This window comes from Brassica napus, chromosome C4 (assembly GCF_020379485.1).
Source record: "Brassica napus cultivar Da-Ae chromosome C4, Da-Ae, whole genome shotgun sequence".
Lineage (NCBI taxonomy): Eukaryota > Viridiplantae > Streptophyta > Magnoliopsida > Brassicales > Brassicaceae > Brassica > Brassica napus.
Genome location: NC_063447.1, coordinates 41,326,669 through 41,332,203, shown reverse-complemented (window position 1 = coordinate 41,332,203; position 5,535 = coordinate 41,326,669). Strand labels below are relative to the sequence as shown.

Here is a 5,535-nt window from a genome sequence, read left to right as displayed (position 1 = left end):
GTTAGCACCTGCCAAATAAGATAGCATCGAATACATGTGTATATATATAAATATATATATATATATATATATATGTGTGTGTATGTGTATCTTGCTGTACTTTGTTCTTGTTTAATGGACTTTAAATTTTGTTGAAGGTACATCTAATTCGGTTTAACATTCCATTTAATAAAGTCTGTTGAAAGAGAATGATTTGTAAGTAATTTCGTTATGCTATTTTGAAATAATGTAAGAAAAAGATGATTCGTTGTTGATGAATCTAAAAACCGAAGTCGTGATATATCAAGAGTAGAATATATATGCACACCATCCATTTCAGTAAGAAGGATAATTTCATGTGATTATAAAGATAGCTTCTGTGGAACATATTCCATTGATGTTACAGAGAGAGGGAAACAAAAGGTGAAAGGGGACCAAAATTGAAAGTGTGACTACTGACTACTATCCACTAAGGTAAGATAAAGATAAATATTCGTTCACTTAGTAAACTATTCCATCACCAGTCGAACCGAATCTCCTTTAAAGATCTCAGTTATCGTTCTAGAACTCCTTTTTACCGTTTTCCTTACTATTTTAGTTATATACAATTGGGGTAACATGACCAATCCCAAAAGAATTGTACCGTCACCGGTCACCGTGGATTCGGTTCTTATTTTTTGTCGTCACCATAAATTTTCTTATTTCGATCGTTGGACCAATACGATCATCAGACTGTTGAACATAAAATTTGATTTATGTTATGAATAATTGCATGAATGTCCATCATAGGCCCAAAAGTCCGTATCGTAGAAAGTGTCTAAGCTCTAAATTGATGCACATATATATATATGTATCATTGTATACGGAATAAGAACAATTAATTTCATCTTTGTTTTGATTCACAACAAATTATCAGCACTACAAGAAATATGTACATTCTTAGCTCACGAAAAACGCTATAGTAGGACTTTCATAGCGTTTTCTCATATGCTATGTCATCGGCAACCATCGTAGGTGTCCTCTCTATGATAGCATTTTTTTTTGACACTACATAATGTGCAGATACGATAACAATATTTGAATGATGTTATTAACTTAACTATAACACTACATATTTGTTATAAATTGATTACGATTCATATATTCGTGCTATAATAGATCTTTCAACGATAAACCAAAAATAATTAAAATTAAAAATAAAATTATTGAAAGTAAAACAGAAATTGCTTTATAATTAAAAATAAAATAAATTTTATTTATAAATTAAAATTGGTTTACAAATAAATTTCGGTTTACAAAACTAAACCGGAAATTAAAAAATAAAGTCAAACCACTAAGGTTTACACTGAACCAAAAAAAACCTAAACCTAAGAGAAAAATAGACTCCAGCCACCTCCTCCATAGCCTTGCCCCTCTTCCAACACCCATGAGCCTTGCCTCCTCTAGTCGTCGTCTCTGCGGAACCTCCCCCGCTGGCTTCAGCACCTCCACCGCTGCAGCTTCCGCGCTTCATTGTCTCCGTTCTGGAGACCTTCCCGTTTCATAATACACAAAGAAAGCCTCCACTTCCCGAGACCTTCCAGCTTTAACTTCTCGAGACCACCACTTCCCGTCAACCTTCTTTTGACTCTTCCGCCGTCAGCCTTCTTCGGTCTCCTCCATCAAGCTCCTCTAAGAACAAAACAGATCAGATTTAAAACACGCAGAGATTCAAACAGAGAGAGAGAGATGACCGGTGATGAGAATGACGGATCGAAAGGAGTGGTAACGAGCGAGGAGTGTCCAGATCTGTATATCCGACGTCGAGGTAATTTTACGCCACCCCATGCCGGAGATGAGCAGAGGACGTTGAGATAGATGAGGATCGATGGTGGTTGAGACAGATTTTGTTTGAGACATGGAGAAGAAGATGAGAGATAGAGACAGTTTCCTAGAGAGTGAAAGAGAATAAACGACAAGATAGGAGGAGAGAGAGCGAACTTGTGAATTCTTGTCCATTAGATTTAGGTTAATCAACAATTGTGATTAAAAAAAATCATGATCCTCACCCTTATACATTATTGGTCGATTTGTTTGACCAATCAGATTTTTGTGATTATTTTCCTGTTTTATTTTTTTTGTTTTAATACACAAAGTATTAGTGGTAAATTTAAATGTACAACAAATATTTTGAAAAAAAAATCAAATATTTAGGTTTCACAATTTAAAATTTGAAAAAACTAATTTTAGATTTGAATTTTAAAATTTAAAATTTAAAATTTGTTATTGATGTTTGTGGTGTATGAAATGAAACTATGGTTTATAAAATAGAGTTTATGGTATAAAATTATTGTTTTGGAATTTGGAATTATGTAAATATTTTGAAACTAAAATTTTAAAATTATTAAATTTACAGTTTTATATTTAAGATTTGGATTCAAGTTTAAAAATATTATTGTTAAAACTTGTATTTAGGATATATAGTTTGAGTTATGTAGTCGGGGTTTAGATTTAAGATATAGAATGCAGTTAAAGACAATTAGATTTAGAGTTTAAGTATTAAAATTGGGTTCAAAATTTTATGAAGATATTAGGTTTGAGTATATAGTATTTAGAGTTTGTAATATAAAATTTATGTTTTGGAATTTATAATAAATTAAAGTTTAGTGTTATGATATATAAAGGTTTGGGGTATGGGAGTTGAGATTTAGGGTGAGATTTGAGGATAAAAATTAAAACATTAGACTTTTAGTCTTTAAATTTATAATTTGTGGTATAGAACTTAGGGTATGAAGTAGATTATTTGGGGTTTAAGGAATAGGATTTGGAGTTTATACTATGTAATGAGTTTAATATTATTTTTGAAGGTTTAATTCATTACATGGTGGAGCTATAATGAAACAAATTTAGAAAGGGAATCACAGAGATAGGGTTTTAGGTGAGAGTTGAGGGAGGGAAAATGAGAATTAAGAGAAAGAAAATTATTAGTCTACTGATTTTCATCAAGTATTTCGCGGGAAAAACTAATTTTAGGTTCCCTCTTATTGAAACTCTATCATAGCGTTTAACTCTATTATAGCGTTTATCTAAAGCTATTATATAATATGAGAATTTCTAAATCATCTACGATAACAGTTCAATAAAACGTGCTATAACAATGTGCTATCAAACGTGCAGCACCAAACTCTAACCCTAGCGGTAAAAAAAAAAATCTTACCTTAGCGACTGTTGGAATTCATACCGGTTTATAACGATTTATAAATCAACCTATGAATTCATATGCCTAGAATCTCATGCAAATACTGAAAATAAATCTAGATCTTAGGGTTCCGAATATACCTGGTTATTCGCAGCGGAAAGATGAATAAACCAAATCTAGATTTCAAGCACTCCAACGTCGTGCCTCTATCGGTATCCACACGCACACAAACTGAATCGATACGGGATGCTAGTGTTGTTGAGATCGTATCTCATGATTCGATGAACACTTTCATCTTTGTTGGATCACTTAATTACTTGCGCATGAAGAAACAAATTTCTTCAATTAATTATGAGAACACCTTCTCTTTATCTTTCTCTTTATCTCTTATGGAGATAACATAATACGGCTAGCCATTATTCAACCTCTTCCATCGAACAAATCGCATATATATATATATATAAACTACTCACATGACATAATTTCATTAGGATTAATAATGGGCCAGCCCATTATTAACTATCTTAATCATATTAAGATACTTCGCGTCTAGATTAATATATATATATATATATATACATTATAAATATATAATGTTTTCCAACATATTTACTATTCAGTTTGCTTAGGTGTATGACACAGTTTGCTTAGGTGTGTGACACTATAGGATCATATAATATCAGCAATGAATTCTTAATTCATAGATTATAAGCGGTTTCTATCAAAACATTATAACCACCTAATATTATACGATTGTCGGAACCTTGATGTTACAACTTCTACTAGAGTTAGTTCAACAGATTTCAGGACATTCCCAACAATCTCCCACTTGTACTGGAATCATCTATTCCCATAATCCTTTTGTCTCTATATCTCGATCTCAGCATAAGACAAGAACTTGTGTCATCCTTATTAAGCTAGATCATGTTTATCGAACTCTGATTTATACTGATAAAACAAACGACTGACATTCACCTCGTCTGAGCACGGCCATGCATTTCTCAGTATCAAATCTTCGATAGGCCCAAAGATATTTATCTCCCGTTATATGGGAGGGACAAATCCCATCTTGTTCCATCCCTGTTCCTTACAAACTTCATAGAACACCTAATCAATGCCTTTATAATCACCAGTTACGGCTGACGTTTGACAAGGTCAAAGTGAAGTAATCCACAAGTAGAGAATCATGACGAACTCAGGTCTAAGGACTATACTCTATAATCGTAATGAGAAACTCTTATGACACTCATATAACAATCTTGTAGAGTTTTCATTAGCGGGTCAGTCCGATCATGTGTTCTCTAACACATATCCATGTGATTGACTTCAATACCACATATTGAATGACTCTATGAAACTTAGTCATCAATCACCTCACATACTAGTCATTCTTGGTTATTAATGTCCCATGTTAACAACCTTGACTAGGGACCTCAATAACTTATATCATCTTTCACTTAAAGGGTTTCATGATCAAGTCACGTACTTGATGACCTATAAGAATGATATAAATTAGTTTGAGACTTTTATTTAATTATCCAATAATCAAATAAATCTGAAACAATTTCATTAGCTTGAATACATAATCAAATGTATGTCAATATGAACATCATATCATAAACATAAAGCTTCCCACTAAAATCAAGATCATATCTTAAGATACTTAGTACCCATGGCTGCAGTATGACTCTCATACTTAGGCCATGGAAGAGGCTTGGTCAACGGATCAACAACATTTGCATCCATTGAGACTATACTACGGTGCTTTGCTTGGAACTCTTCCAAACCACCACTCTCCATTAAAGCAAAAGATGAAACCAACTCGTGATCGAAAATCACCTTTGTCATTTTTTGAAAAATTGGCATCGCTGTAACCACTTACAACAAGCTCATAAATTCCTCCATAGACCAAGAATGTATCGTTAGTATTTCTCAAATACTTGCGGATATTCTTGACTGTTGTCCAGTGACTTTCACCTGGATCAGATTGATATCGACTCGTCATGCTCAAAGCACATGCAACATCTGGACGAGTACAGATCATGGCATACATGATAGATCCTTTAGCAGAAGCATATGGGATTTTACTCATGCGCTCTCGCTCATCCTGTGTCGAAGGACACTGAGTCTTGCTAAGAGGTATGCCGTGAGACATTGGCAAAAAGCCTTTCTTGGAATCATGCATCTTGAATCTATGTATGACCTTATCGATATAAGTATCTTGACATAATCCAATAGTCTTATTTAATCTATCTCTATAGATTCTTATTCCAAGGATATGTGTAGCTTTTTCTATGTCTTTCATTAAGAAACAACCTCAAAGTATGTCATCTATATACATCACCAAGAAAAACTATGCTCCCACTAGTCTTCTTGTA

At 33.3% G+C, this 5,535-nt stretch overlaps 1 long non-coding RNA gene across 1 annotated transcript; it reads right to left on the bottom strand.

Annotated features, from left to right (window-relative positions):
* Positions 1-1,213: 1,213 nt before the first annotated feature.
* LOC111202169 lies at positions 1,214-3,315 on the bottom strand. The gene is made up of 2 exons (XR_002655033.2): positions 1,713-3,315; positions 1,214-1,650 (listed from the first exon to the last, which is right to left on the bottom strand). It is a non-coding gene; the product is annotated as an uncharacterized LOC111202169 (long non-coding RNA).
* Positions 3,316-5,535: the final 2,220 nt, after the last annotated feature.